The sequence below is a fragment of the Pan paniscus genome, chromosome 9 (genome assembly GCF_029289425.2).
Source record: "Pan paniscus chromosome 9, NHGRI_mPanPan1-v2.0_pri, whole genome shotgun sequence".
NCBI lineage: Eukaryota > Metazoa > Chordata > Mammalia > Primates > Hominidae > Pan > Pan paniscus.
This window is the reverse complement of record NC_073258.2, coordinates 38,219,867-38,236,304: the sequence shown is the minus strand read 5'-3', so window position 1 is coordinate 38,236,304 and position 16,438 is coordinate 38,219,867. Positions and strand designations below refer to the sequence as shown.

Here is a 16,438-nt window from a genome sequence, read left to right as displayed (position 1 = left end):
GCAACCTCACTATCAAGTCCAAGAGTTCACAATGCAATGACAAGGGGTGGGGACGGGGACAGGCAATGGGGGCAGGGGGCGGGGGTGGAATGGCATGTCCCGGATTTATTTTTAATTGATTCACTCATTTTCTCTGAATACTCAAAACAGCCCCACTCCTTTTCTGCAATGCCCAAAATGGCACAAGCCACACCCTGATAAACCCCAAGCATGCAAACTTCTCAGACCTGGCGCAAGGCTCTGCGGTGGCATCTACTGAAGCTCGGCTTAACAGCCAGACTCTGGGATGCATTCAGAAAAGTCTACATGGCTGCTGTCGCTTCAGTTCCAAAATGAATCTGAACAGGGAGTAGGGGACTGCCCTGGAAGCCAATTCCAGCTCCAGTTACAATCCAACTCACTTTCCAAACTCTTCTGGGATTATTCTTGGTTATCAGGAATCCTAGGGGGGTCTTCACTGAACTTTTCCACATGGTTCGTCTGCGGGCTCCCCCCTTCTTTTGTTTAAACATTTTTTATTTGTCTTTGGCAAAAAATAAAATAAAAATAAATCATAAAGTTTATAGCAAGCTACACAGAGAGAAAAGCAATCCAGAATAATTTATGTTTGATGAGTCTACAGATTAGACAACTGAATGCTGATTTCTGCCTGCAGCCAAGGGAGATGTCTGAACCTGGCTTTCTTCCTCTTTTTTGCCGTAATAATTCTTTCAAAAAGGCACTGCCCTGTCATCACCACTGCCCAGATAGATGTTCAGGAAGGAGTCTGAACCCTGGGAGAGAAAGGCTGATTTCACCTCGCCAGCAAAGTTTCTGCCACCTCCCCATGGCAGGCGGGAAAGGAGGGAGCAGGTGTGATGGGCCACCCAGCCAAGGGGAGTTGTGACTTTAAGAGCACTCCAGGCGTTACCATCACTGCAGGTACCATGCACATCCCATACTGCACCCTTCCAGCCGCTTCCATTCCTTGGGCACAACAGAAGTTATCATTTCCCATAATGGTGTTATACAGCATTTTCATTAAAGCCTAGGCTGGTAATACCATTCCTTTGTATTTAGTACACAGCTCCATGCCAGTCATGCACCCCTCTCTCTGTCTATCTGTCTGTCTCTCCTTCTCAGATCAGCTTCTTGTGTTCCCACAAAACAGCTTCTGTTCAAACTTCTGCCCAGAGCAACTCCATCTCCAGACACCTCTCCAACCCCAGTAAAAATCCCAAACTTGTGTAAACACACAAAGGTCTGCTTAAAGCTCAGCCTCCAAGAACAGGGAGGCGTGGAAGGAACACCTCAGCACACACTTGCCAGGCCCAAGAATCACAGGCCCACAGTTCAGCAACAGGACACACAACCAAAAACCACAGGAGGAAAGGTTTCAAAAGAAAGAACCAACAGAAGACTTTTTTACAAAGTATCTTTTTGAGGAAAAAAAAGGGGGTGTGCCTGCAAAGCCTGCCTTACCTTAGCTCTCCACCAATGTCTTCCTGATCCTAGCGGACAACACTTATCTATGGGGCAGCAGCAAAACTGGTGGATGGGAGGCAGAAAGATTTCAAGGCATCTGTAACAGCCACTGTCAATCACCCCAGCTAGAGAGAAGGAAAAAATTCAGGCACACTCCCCTGGGGGTTTGCAAACTCCTGAGAAGAAAAGGAAACAGACTTTGTAAAACACCATCCAAAGAAATAGACATCACTCCTAAAGAAAATATGGCACATATATACCATGGAATACTATGCAGCCATAAAAAATAATGAGTTCATGTCCTTTGCAGGGACATGGATCAAGCTGGAAGCCATCACTCTCGGCAAACTAACACAGGAACAGAAAACCAAACACCACATGTTCTCACTCATAAGTGGGAGTTGAACAATGAGAACACATGGACACAGGGAAGGGAACATCACACACAGGGGCCTGTAGCAGGGTGGGGGGCAAGGGGAGGGAGAGCATCAGGACAAATACCTAATGTATGCAGGGCTTAAAACCTAGACGATGGGTAGACAGGTGCAGCAAACCACCATGGTACATGTATACCTATGTAACAAACCTGCACATTCTGCACATGTATCTCGGAACTTAAAGTAAAAAAAAAAAAAAAAAAGAAGAAGAAGAAGAAACAGACATCATTCCTTCAAAGTCCCTTTGCATCAGCAAACTGCTGAGAGGCTAAGAAGCCCTGCTAATAAGCACACAATTTCAGAAAAAATGTATTATTACCAAACTGCCCTTATGAATCAGACATTATCCTCAGTACTGCTCAAAGGACAAGAGATAAGAACACTCAGCGATATTTGGAAAACAAAATAATTCTCAGGTTGCCTGTACAAATAAGGAACAGCATTTCTATCTCTAAATATACCAAATATAATCACCTTTGGGCAAGCTGATTTATACAAAATGGACTTTTTTATATTTCAAAATTAACGGTAACTTTAGAAGTATAATGGAAATAGAATTGAAACTGCATAAATTTCCATCCTCTGCTCCCAAACATCTGACTTTTTTCTTTTCAACTTTTCCATCCAGCTTTTTTCCAGTTTTAAAATTCCCAGAAGTTCACATCTTGAAATACAATAGTCCTCCCTTTTCTGCAGTTTCGTTTTTTGCAGTTTCAGTTACCCTCAGTCAATGGACTTCTGAAAATATTAATGGAAAATTCCAAAAATAAACCATTCATAAGTTCTGAATCGTGGTCCAATTCTGAGCGGTGTGATGAAATCTCGTGTCGTCCTGCTCTGTCCTGCCCAGGATATGAATCTTCCCTTTGTCCAGCATACACACACTGTCTACACTATCTGCCTATTAGTCACTTAGGAACGGTCTCAGTTATCAGATCAACTGCCTCTGTCTTGCAATGTTTGTGTTTCAGTCACCAATTTTATTTAATAATGGCCCCAAAGCACAAGAAGAGTGATGCTGGTAATTCAGGTATGCCAAAGAGAAGCTGTAAAGTGCTTCCTTTAAGTGAAAAGGTGAAAGTTCTCGACTTAGTAAGGAAAGCAAAAAAAAACTTATGCTGAGGTTGCTAAGATGTACAGTAAGAATAAATTTTCTATCTGTGAAATTGTGAAGAAGGAAAAAGAATTTGTGCTAGTTTTGCTGTCACACCTCAAACTGCAAAAGTTACAGCCAGAGTGTGTGATAAGTGCTTAGTTAGGATGGAAAGGCATTAAATTTGTAGGTGGAACACATGGACAGAAATAGGTTCCAGTTGACAGCAATTTGGTACTATATTCGGTTTCAGGCATCCACTGGGGGTCTTGAAATGTACCCCCCGAAGATAAGGGGAGACTACTATAGAATATATTAATCAGAATTCCTAACCCCTAGAGACTTTAGAATATAGAAGAACAACAATCTAAACTGATTAGCTAAAATCAATAGTAAGAAACCACTTTCAAAGAAAATAGCAAACTTCTATGACCGTGCCTGCCTTCTTCCCCACAGTTATGCAGTTAGACTATGAAGTCAAACAGTCATGATGCTGGTGACAGGCCGCCACTCAGACTTCCCTTAGACGTGATGCCTGCATTCGTGGAGCACCCACTATGTGTTAGAGCCTGCACTGGTGCTTTCTGTTTGTCATTTAATCCACACTGCATCGGGTAGCTACTTATACCCATTTTCCAGATGAGGAAATTGAGGTTCAAGATGACAAGCCAGGTAATGAGAACTAGCATGCAAATCAGGCTCTAACTGGCTCCCTAAATCTCTTTCCAACTGACCTCTGCTATGTCCCCAAAATAGCAGAATAGACCTGTTGATGAAGAATACATAAGTTACAATTGCTTATGGTTCCCTCTCCACCCTTTCAAAAGTTATAATATCAGTATTATTGTGGTAGCAGAACTTTTGATACACAAATCCCAAATCAATTATACATCTGAAGTGTTGAAGGACCACCCAAATCTAGACTACAGCAATGACCACTGTGTTCTCACTTCTAAAATTCCTAGCCAGTGACCTCCTCAACAATCACATTTTTCACTGATTGGGGCCATGGAACAAGATATTTATATTTAATAGATACCCGCTGCCTATCACATGCTCTGTTTTGTAGTAAGCACTCATTCAACTAACTGATTTATTCATTTACCCAAAAAGAAAGCATTAGACACCTACAATACTCAAGGTTGCAGGGAATACAAGACTTGAGCACATCAAAAACCTACTATTGAGCAGGAGAGAAGAGTGTGCACCTAAAGAGCTATAAAATTACAATTATTTTATAATTATAAAAGTTGGAAGCCATAAATGCCACAGAAGAAAGTAAGAAATGGAATGTAAGAATTACTAAGAGGGGCTGGGTGCAGTGGCTCACGCCTGTAATTGCAGCACTTTGGGAGGCCGAGGCAGGCAGATCACCTGAGGTTAGGAGTTCGAGACCAACCTGACCAACATGGAGAAACCCCATCTCTACTAAAAATACAAAATCAGCCGGGCGTGGTGGTGCATGCCTGTAATCCCAGCTACTCAGGAGGCTGAGGCAGGAGAATCGCTTGAATCATGGAAGCAGAGGTTGCAGTGAGCCGAGATCGCACCATCACACTCCAGCCTAGGCAACAAGAGCAAAACTCCATCTCAAAAAAAAAGAATTTCTAAGGAGGGGGAAATTTATTCCAGGGGAAGCATCATGGAATGCTGCATGGAATAATTTCCACCCAGGCCGGTTTGCAGGTTGGGTATGATGCAGACCTCTATTCCAAATGAAACGCTGAGCTAAATGGAGGCAGGAAAGCAAATGGTCATGGAGAGGAGGATATAAGGGTGGGAAAAGCTTTAAGTGCCAGACTATAGAACTTGGACTTAACTTGATACACAAGGAGAAGCCAACATCATCCGTTTTTGAGCAAGGGAGTGACATGAGATGAGTAATGCTTCAGGTAGGTTAACCTGGCAGCCCTATGTAGAAAGAGACTGGAAAAGAAAAGTAATAAGAAAATCCAATTTGGAAGCTATTGGAAATTTTTAGGCATCGATTTGGGAATCAAAGAGTTGGGTCTATCTTCACTAATTCCAAAATATATTCTTCTTCTAATAAGAAATATTATGAAGGGCTGGGCAAACTTAAAGTAAATAAATCTATTTAGTCTCTGACTATTTGCTGAAGGCAGAGACAACTCAAGTCATCAATCTCTGGCTTTGGAAAACAGCAGATGGTATTTTTGGCAGCAGATCCACTGTCCTAGTTATATGTTTTGCTAAGGCTAATGCTGTACTTTGTTTGCATTTCTTCTGCCTGCACCATTGGAGCAAGGGGCAAGCAATCCTAAAATGTAACAAGCAATACAGAGAGCTACCCTGGGCTTCAAATTTTAACACTCAGATACTCCAGACACAAACACAATAAAGTAGGTTATATTCTTCAATCCCTTATTCTGATAGTATTTTTTGAGGCCTGAGCACTTTGTCAATAATTCTGACCAGTTTCCTTCAAATCTTCAAAACCCCAAAGACAACAAGCAAGATAAAAGCAAGGAGTAGAATCCGATCATGAGTGGCTATGTATACAAAGCTGGAGAATTCCTGATACTGGTTACAGATTTCTGGAAAACTTCTTCGTAAGAAAAATAAAACAATTTTTTTGAAAACTGTGTTATTTGTAGACCTGCCTTTTTGATGTGCTCCTTTCCATAATATGAATAATGGAAAAAAAATGTTGCAGGAAATGAAGTGACTCATAGTATTTTCTGCATGGATTAAATTTCTGCAACTTTCAGTAAGCAAATCAGCAACAGAACGAATGGCATTTGCATTTCAGCAACACCCAGTCCACTTATAAGGGTGCATGACAGTGATTATAGTGGAGGTGGGAAACCCATTCTTTCCTAAAGAGTCTAATTTTATCTTCCCAATTCCACTTTACATCTTTCAGCATAAAGCTCTGGCTGGGGGGAAATCCATTTCTATTTCTATTCTGATAGAAACTAATTTTTCAGGTATGTAAGTGAAAAATAATACAGGACTGTCTTCTCCAATGCTATTCTTAGCCTTTTGTAAATCCAGGTGACCAGGATAGCCAACCAGATCCTGCAAAGGGAGTTCATCAAAGCCCTGCCTATGATGACTGCTCCCAGACCAGGGGGTCTAAACTATGGTTCGGAAGCATTTGATTTAATACAATTAAAAGGTCTGTCTCAGAGCAAAAAAGGGAGTTTCCTGGGAAGCACTGCCAAGATAAGGAAATTAACTCTTCAGGAAAGTTCTAGGAAGAGAAAGGTAGAAGTAGCCACAGATATGAGTTGGGGAAAGAATGGACATTTCAGCAGTATGAAATCCATTTCACTGGATACCAGGAAGCCAGGATAAAAGTGAAGGTGTGTACTTACTTGGGCTTTGATCTCAGAGTGTTGGAGAAGAGAGAAAAAAATACAAAGGAGGGAGATATCTAGCCGTGTCTCCATGTGGAGACAAAGGAAGGTAAGAGAATGGTCAATTAAAGGGAATAAAAAGACGATATATATTATTTTCATAACCAAAGCTGTAGGAGACTGCTATAATCTCCACAGTTGTAATGCTGCTGTAAAAACATGTTTTTAAAAATAAGGCCTCAGTGGAAATCGAAATCCAAGCTGGAAAGCCTACAAGGAAAACAAGGCAGTACTTCTTCCCTGAACAGCACAGTTTCCTGTGAATACACAGTGAATAAGAGCGGATTCATTTCTTAAGAAGACAAAACAAAGACCTCAGTTCTCTTGAATATGCTTATTAATATTTAGCCAGTTAAACATGGGCCTTTCCCAGTTGCAACTTGCCAGCCCATAAATATTTACTAGGAATTGACACAGGCACATACAGAGACAGATAAAAAATATATATATTCATTCTTTCTCACCCCATAGGACTGGAACACCCATAGAATTGCCTGTGTATCGACAAACCCAATCTTGCAATAGGAGCATTTAAAGCTACGTTTCTTGACCCCAACAAACTCCTGGGAGAAAGGATCCCTCTCCCCAGATTCTAAATTCCTCCTTATATTTTCTCAAGCCTTGAAGAGGTCCCAACACCAAATAGGAATGCTACCGTCTTCCATGAACCCTGGAGTTGGGATGGAGGAGGCTTTCCTTGAGGTACAACTGCACTCTCATCAAAGCACAATCTGTATCTAATCCACATTTTCAGGCCTCAGGTACACATTCAAATGGCTTTTTGAAAAAATATAGGATTTTACCCAATTTGTTTACCCATTCTGCCTGGTTTGCATCCCCAAGTGTTCTTTACAAATGACAAATAATATGCCCTCCTCACATAAAAATGGCCCTAATGATAACTACCGTTTATTGGGTATTCTCCATGTGCCAGAGTCTTTACAAGCATCTAATATTTATAACAACTTTAATCAAAAGACTCATTTGCTCCCTTCCACAAAGGAGAAGAGGCCACTCAGGTAGGCTGAACAGTCCACCAGAGGTCACGTGGAGTAAACTGAGGGTCTGGGATTTCTACAAGGGTTGGGTCTGCCCAAACTTTATTTCATCTTCACTCAATTCTTTTATCTGGCCACAAAAACATAGCCATGGAAAAATCCAACCATCTCACACCCGCTTCCCAGCACCTGAACTACAAGCTTACATTGCAGCCTATCGGATTCTCCTGCCAGTTTCCCCTCAGAAAGAAAATTTACGAGGACTGTGCTAAAATCACTGGCCTGCAGAGGCTGCAAAGTGACTTCTAGTTTTAAAAACTAACAAGAGTCTCCCCCAGAGCTGATTATTAGGGCTGATGCAGCTCATAAAATGGACCATAAAATCATTTCTGTTCTAACAGTTTTGTGTTTTCCTTTTCCAGAGTGCTGGCTGAGGAGGACTGCTGAAGAAATGCCTTCCCAAGCCGCCGGTCCTTCCACACTCAGGCAAGCCTCAGGACTGCCTTCGCCTCTTCCCTCCCTCACCTTTATCAGATTCTCTCCAGTATGCACAAAGGAAACATGATTAACCAGCCTCCCTACCAGAGGGTGATCTCAGATGGGTCCCAGAAGCAGGTTCTAATTTACTTAAGTGATGAGTCTCTCCAGTTACTCAATCCTACAATACCGGCCAGTAGATATAATTGCAAAGCAGGTAGGCTAGACTCACCAACCTGCCAATTCAGTGCCAACAAACGTTGCAAATTACAGGGTATAAATTTAGCAGGGTGGGTCTTGACACACATTCCTGCGAATTACACCTTCTCTCACTAGTAGAAAGTGCATTAATTACTTCGGGTGCATGTACGACTTCCACTTACTCGGAGCTTTCTGGAAAGCTATGAGCAACTCAGAGTAATCCATGAAGATTAAAGTATAAATAAATAATGACTGCTGGAGGAGGTGGGATTTTTCCAAAGCTCTTGGAATCAGAATTGTTAACTTTCTCCCCCACAGACTGAGAGAGTCACTGAGGCCCACTGTGTGGGGTTGGGGACAGAGTAACCCAGGTCAAGGCACAAATATGGGACCAGTAGGGCTGAACCTTGAGCAGGATGGTGGCAATGGAGCAGCCATTTCCTCCCTCTTGGGCTAAAAGTGCGACTTCCCCTGCAAGAAGGGGAATAGTCGATATCTGGAGCAAGGCAGATGCAGCCAGAAGTAAGGTCTGAATCCACGGGCTTGAGCCCATAAGGCAATTTCACCCTGTGTGATAACAGTGGAGCACTATTTATGCACCAGGCACTGAGCTAAATATCTACATCCTGCATTGTCATGGGATTGTTCACCACCACCATGTGATGGAGGAAGGAACCAGTGCTAAGTTTACAGAGCAGAAAACTAAGGCTCAGAGAGTTCAAAAACTTGCCCAAGGAAACATAATCAGACAGTCATGGAACCCAGGTCTGTATGACTCTAAAACCCACACTCTTAAACACTAGGAACTGCAGCAGCTATGGAGAGGCAGCGAGCCCAAGGTGCCCAGTCTGGGATTCGGGGAGGGTGAACCACCATCGCACATCCATTCAGTAACTCCTACTTCGTATGTGCCTGGCACACAGCTCAGCGCTTTCACTAAACCTGTTCCATTTAATTCTCAGAACAACTCTGGGAGGCATCTCATCCCCTTGACTGCACCCTTAAGGAAACCAAGGCTGGGAAAAGTCAAGAGCATCCAGCTAATGAGTAGAAAAGCCAACATTTTAATTCATCCATATGCTTCCTAAAGTCATGGCTTTTCCCCTAATCTGTGAATTAATTGTAACTCTGGTAACTATGGTGCCCACATAATTTAGGGAGAAAAGAAGGATTAAACAGAATCAACTGCTGGGGCTAGAGGAAAACACTCAGTGATGCTACCCACCATTGAGGTCTCTGAGCCCATATTTCCTGTGGGATGAGGAATGAGTGGGCATCTATAGTGGGCAAGGGCGCAGTTTTTGTTGAAGTTGCTCAACATCTTAGATATGGTTTGGATTTGTGTCCCTGTACAAATCTCATGTCGAATTGGAGGAGGGGCCTAGTAGGAGGTGACTGAATCATGGGGGTGGATTTCCCCCTTGCTGCTCTCGTGATAGCAAGTTCTCAAGAGATCTGATGCTTTAAACATGTGTGGCATTTCCCCCTTTGCGCTCTCTCTCTCCTGCCACCATGTGAAGCAGGTCCTTGCTTTCCCTTCACCTTCTGCCATGATTTTAAGTTGCCTGAGGCCTCCTAGTCATGCTTCCTGTTAAGCTTGCAGAGTTGAGAGTAAATTAGCCCTTTTTTCTTCAGAAATTACCCAGTCTAAGGCAGTTCTTTATAGGAGTGTGAAAACGAACTAATACAGAAAATGGGTACCAGGAGTGGGGCACTGCTGTAAAGATACCAGAAAATGTGAAAGTGACTTTCGAACTGGGTAATGGGCAGAGGTTGGAACAGTTTGGAGAGCTCAGAAGAAGGCAGGAAGATGTGGGAAAGTTTGGAACTTCCTAGAGACTTGTTGAATGTTCTTGACCAAAATGCTGATCGTGACATGGACAATGAAGTCCGGGCTGAGGTGGTCTCAGATGGAGATGAGGAACTTATCGGGAACGGGAGTAAAGGTCACTCTTGCTATGCTTTAGCAAAGAGACTGGTGGCATTCTGCCCCTGCCCTAGAGATCTGTGGAACTTTGAACTTGAGAGAGATGATTTAGGGTATCTCACAGAAGAAATTTCTAAGCAGCAAAGCATTCATGACCTGGCTGTTTCTAAAAGTGTATGCTCATATGCATGAACAAAGAGATTATCTGAAATTGGAACTTATATTTAAAAGGGAAGCAGAGCATAAAAGTTTGGAAAATGTGCAGCCCGGCCATGTGGTAGAAAAGAAAACCCTATTTTCTGGAAAGAAATTCAACCCTGCTGCAGAAGTTTGCATAAGTAAAATGGAGCTGAATGTTAATAGCCAAGACAACAGGAGAAATGTCTCCAGGGCATTTCAGAGAACTTCACAGCAGCCCCTCCCATCACAGGCCAGGAGGGAAAAATGGTTTTGTGAGCGGGGCCCAGGACCCAGTTGCTCTCTGCAGCCTTGGGACATGGTGCCCTGTGTCCTAGCCACTCCAGCTCCAGCTAAAAGGGGCCAAGGAACAGCTCAAGCTGTGGTGTCAGAGGGTGCAAGCCTCAAGCCTTGCCAACTTTCACCTGGTGTTGGACCTGTGGGTGCGCAGAAGGCAAGAGTTGGGGTTTGGGAACCTCTCTCTAGATTTCAGAGGATGTATGGAAACTCCTGGATGTCCAGGCAGAAGTCTGCTGCAGGGGCAGAGCCCTCATGCAGAACCTCTACTAGGGCAATGTAGAGGGGAAATGTGGGGTTGGAGCCCCTATACGCAGTAACCACTGGGGCACTGCCTAGTAGAGCTGTGAGAAGGGGGTCACCATTATTCAGACCCCAGAATGTAGATCCACTGATTGCTTGCACTATGCACCTGGAAAAGCCACAGGCACTCAATGCCAGCCTGTGAAAGCTGCCATGGGGGCTGTACCCTGCAGACTCACAGAAGCAGAGATGCCCAAGGCCTTGAGAGCCCACCTTTTGCATCGGTGTGCCCTGGATGTGAGACATGGAGTCAAAGGGGATCATTTTGGAGCTTTAAGATTTAATGACTGCCCTGCTGGGTTTCAGACTTGTGTGGGGACTACAGCCCCATTTTTTCAGCCAGTTTCCCCCACTTGAAACAAAAGCATTCACCCAATACCTGTATCCCCATTGTATCTTGGAAGTAATTAACTTGATTTTGATTTTACAGGCTCATAGGCAGAAGGGATTTACTTTATCTCAGATAAGACTTTGAACTGTGAACTTCTGAGTTAATGCTGAAATAAGACTAGGGGACTGTTGAGAAGAGATAATTGTATTTTGCAATGTGAAAAGGACATGATATTTGGGAGGGGTCACGGGTGCAATAATTTGGTTTGGATGTGTGCCCCCACCCAAGTCTCATGTCATATTGGAGGAGAGGCCTGGTGGGAAGTGACTGGATCATGGGGCAGATTTCCCCTTTGCTGTTCTTGTGATAGTGAGTTCTCATGAGATCTGATGGTTTAAAAGTGTGTGGCACTTCCCCCTTCACTCTCTCTCTCTCCCTCCTGCCACCATGTGAATAAGGTGCTTGCTTCCCCTTCGCCTTCCACCATGATTGTAAGCTTCCTGAGGCCTCCCAGCCATGCTTTCTGTTAAACCTATGGAACTGTGAGTCAACTAAACCTCTTTTCTTCATAAATTACCCAGTCTCAGGTGGTTCTTTATAGCAATGTGAAAACAGACTAATACAACATCCATTCTCCTTCTACTTTATTTGAATTATCACTTTCTCAGTGGCTATAATGTAGTAGGACCATAGGCAGAGGTTCTACCCTTTCTAGCCAAAGGGAGATCATGTAATCTAAACTGAACTAACATGATGCTCCGTCCCTGGAGAGTGACTCTTTAGAACAGGGACAAAAGCATTCCAACCCTTCCAAGAGACAGGATGTGACAGGGCTCATTTTTGCTGTAAGACCCTATCAACATTCTCTCACTTTCCCTCCAAGTCCACTCAGCTTGGAAGCTCACAGGCCTCCTGACTGAAAGGACTCAGGCTTCAACAGGAAAGGCTGAGAAAATACAGTTAATATGGAAGAAAAGCAACACACCCCATTCACAGTGGCAAAATCTGTGTGTAGTCTCTACTGAAACAGAAAAGGGTATTAGAACAGAACCTGGCAGCTTCCAGATGTGACACACACTCACTCTAATAGGAGATACTTCCTGCACCAGCCAGGCCAGGTAAGATCAGGCTTGGCCATTAGAAGAGTGACCTGTCACAGCCAGATCACCCTCTCATCACCTCTGATATTGATAGGGCATTTTCTCTTTATCAACAGCATTTGGTGGCTTAATTAAACTTGGAATTCTTGAGCACTCAAAGTTATGACCTCAATCCTGACTTCAGGAAATTGCACATTCTTTGTCTTAATTGGAAATGTGTACGGTTTTCCCTAACAAAATGTGATGATAACGTAATAACACATGCAAGGTTACTCTATATGCCAGAAAGCTAAGGGATAAAATGGGCACTGTTGTACGGGAAATAGCTGTTCTTACATATTCCATTTGTAGGATGCCTGTGAGCTTCTATGGCATAAATGCCACCTTATTATTTAGGCAGTCCATCTCTAATTCTTTTCTGCTGGAAAGTGGGAAGCAATGTGGTAGGTGTGCCAAAGGGGCCCTTCTCCAGTGAAGCAAGCCAGGCTAAAATCATTTTTGCAAGCTATTTATCAGGAATAACATTTCTGACTTCCTCTGACCTTGTCCAGTTCGATGACACTCACTGTCCTAAAGCCAAGTGAGGTTCCAGTGGACCCTCCCCAGTCCAGGAGGGGCCTGATGAAGACCTAGTGTGACCCTGGGTGGCTGGTAAGATAAGCCAGAGTTAGAAAAAGCACCGGGAGATGATGTTAGCTGAGGGTATCAATGGGGCCTTTGAGATGATCGCATGTGCTCCTCTCCAGGCAGGACAGTCACAGGAACAGAATCATGCAACACCAGCTCTGACTCTAGTCGTTGAAGGGATGATGAGGACGACACAGGAAGGAGTGACAACACATGCACAAAGCAGTGAGCTCCAGGCTCCTGACCTACGGGGCCAGTGCCATGCAGCTGTCTCTGCTGCAAGCCATTCAACTCTGGAGGAACAAAGGGATGTGGAATTTCTGGGGATTTTTCTGATCAACAGGAATGACTGTAAAGTGTATGCTAGTAATAGCTACAAACCTGTCATTCACAGTGATGTTTGTAACAACAAAAACCTGGAAACAACACAAAGCCCAAAAGCAGGGAGTAGTTAAATAACTTATGGAACATCTACTGGATTCAATTCAATACAGCAATTAAAACTGGTTTAGAAGAAATGCGAAAGCAACCCCCCTAGACGAGGAGCCCCAGCCAAAGGGGCCCTTTGTGTTTTGTAAATGTTAGTTAATATTAGAACAGAGCTGCTAACTGGGTCTCAAGTAACCTAAAAGCCTATTGTTTTCAACAACATAGACGACAAAAAATAAAGCTAATAATTTTAAAACTATACTAACCAAAAGAGTTGGGGTAAAAAAGTCTGAGTGAAAACCAAGTTAGAAATGCTTTTAATGAATAGAAAAATGTCCGCTGTGTATAAAATTTAAAAAGAACGTTACAAATTATATGCACACACACACACACACACACACACACACACGTATACAATATAACTGAAAGAATACTATGCCAACATTTTCTGAATGATAGGATTACTGGTGATTTTTATTTTCTTCTTTCCAACTGTATTTTCTAAAACAAAGAACAATAAAAACAGCAACAAAAGCCCTTTTTTATTTTTTACAATTGTAGGGGAGGTTAAAGACCACCACAGAAACAAACTGCCAAACAGTAAGTCAAAGTAGGTTGAGCTTTGATTCTGAAGCAACCATTTCACCCAAATTATTAGATTAAAAGATTTTTTTTATAAAGAAACTACTCAGGTAAACATACATGGAGCTCAATAAAGAATTCCTCTACAGAATCTTTCTGTAATAAGTGTCATCCTAGTTTGTACTTTGGAAATATAATAGATATTTTACATATCAAGAATACAGACTTGGGGGAGCAGGGAGGGATAGCATTAGGAGATATACCTAATGTTAAATGACGAGTTAATGGGTGCGGCACACCAACGTGGCACATGTATACATATGTAACTAACCTGCACGCTGTGCACATGTACCCTAAAACTTAAAAGTATAATAAAAACAAAAACAGAATACAGACTTACAACTGACAAGCCAGACTCTAGGAAATGACCACCTTCTCCTTGGAGTCATTTTTTTCTCCAAGCTCTCTTTCTGGCTGTCATCTATTTTTCCAGGCACTTTCCTGCGAAAGAAAGTACCACTGAATAGAGAGAACACACAATCCTCAAGGTATGGGTAAACCAGTTCTACCACTTCAACAGCCAACACTCCTTGAGTGTGAAGGACTCAGTGCTAGGGACTCCTGCAGAATCTAACCACACATCGCCCATCCTTCCCACGTGTCTCTGCTTCCCTGGGGACCCTCTGAAGCATCCCCTACCCGCCCACCTCTGGCTCTCAACCCACTCTGCTGGAACCACTACAGCAGCCTCCTATCCAGCCTCCTGGCCCCCAAGCTCCTTCCCTCTCCAGCCCTTTTCACACCGAGGATGGGTCATGTCACCATCTCCATGTCATGCGTCCCAGCTTGAAGACTCATGGCCTGCATGACCAAGGTTCCACCTACCTTCCTACTTTCATCATCCAGGATATTTCCTCCCAACAAACTAAGTTCCAGACACCCCAAACAACCTCCCATTCTCTAGACATACCGTTTAACAGCATTAAATATTTCACACGTATAAAGAAATATAGTTAACATAATAAATGCTCATGGAACCAGACCCCAAATTCATAAATTTTAGTATTCTGCCATCATTTCCTATCTTTTTTAAGTAATAAAATATTACTGAGATAGATGGTTGAAAAGACCCTCTCACCCATCTTCCTTTCTCTTTGTTCCTTTCCCATTTTAACCACAATCCCAGTGTGTATCTGCTTTACAACTCATTTTCTACTTTTACCACATACATTTCAACTGTGTGTGTATGTGTGTACAGACATAAAACACTATACATGGTGTGTATTTATATTATATATGTTATATATTATATATACATATATTACACTATATAGTATATAGCATGTATACATATATTACACATATATACAAAAATATACGCTATATAATATGTACATACACACATACACAGAGTTATGTGTGCTTTTAAAATAAACTCAAGTGGCATTATACCATATAGATCCTTCCTTTTACCTACTCTAAGTCTCCTTAGAGATTTATCTGCATCGATGTGTGAGGATCTAGCCTATTCATTTTCGTTGCTGGATAGCATTCCACTTCATAGTAGTACCGTAATTTATTTACCCAGTCCCCTGAGATGAGCAATGAGGCCATTTCCAATGTTTACCACTGCAGACAGACCTGCAATGAGCATCCTTGTACATGTCTCCATGGGCACAGGCAGAGACCTTCTCTGAGCAATAATGTTGCATCCACAGGATGCAAGGATCACCCTGCCTGGATATTACTAGGCCTGGGGCCCTCATGAGTGGGTCACCATCATCCCTTGGGGAGGACCCTGCCATGGCTGACAGCACCACAGGGGGCCTTTGATCCAACAGGAGATTTCCAGGAGGCCAGTGACACACGTGGAGGTCCAGAAAAGACAAAGAGGTGATACACCCCTCCCTTTGGGTCTTCAGAATTAGTGCACTTTGGGTTAGCCAAAGTTGCTGAATGGAAGAGCGTGAGGGAGACTTGGGATTGGGCAGGTCATGGACATGAAGCCTGGAGAACGGTAGTGGGTAGGATGAGAACGCAGCCGCCTCCAATGAGAAGCCAAGAACACCAAGAAGGAGTGAATCTGCAGGCAGCAGGAGAGATGAGGAGGGGCAGGCTCGGTTCTGGAGAGACTTGTGGCTGCAGCCAGGCCCCTGGAGCAGTCCTGCTTTAAACGCTGTTTCTCCGGGTAATCTGGCTGACTCTCAACAGAGAGGACATTCTTCAAGGATCAGTAATGCCACCACTACCATGAGGCTACTCCAGTCCAACCAACTGAAGGAACCTCTGCATCCTCAGGGTTGCAGAACTTTCCTGCACCTCTTTTATAACATACATTCAGTTCTAGGCTGCACCCAGTTAACTGATTGTAAGTCTGTTCTCTACGCAGATCATAAAGGCCCCATGAACACACACATTCTGCCACTAACCTGTCTCCCGTGCAATACCAAGCACAGGGCTTTTTGCACACAGTAGGTGCCCAATCGATGTTTCGTGACTGAATAAAAGCTGTGAGCTCCTTAAAAGCAGAGCCCATGTCCTCTTCATTGTTATCATACATCCAGGGCTTTACACAGTGTCAGATATAGAGTTGGCCCTCATTAAATGTGTCCTGA

The 16,438-nt window shown here is 43.2% G+C and overlaps 1 protein-coding gene across 2 annotated transcripts in view; it reads right to left on the bottom strand.

The window, feature by feature from the left end:
- Window positions 1-16,438, bottom strand: part of LDLRAD3 (low density lipoprotein receptor class A domain containing 3) — a 287,200-nt gene that overhangs the window by 215,909 nt on the left and 54,853 nt on the right. The gene's annotated exons all lie outside the window — the stretch shown is intronic.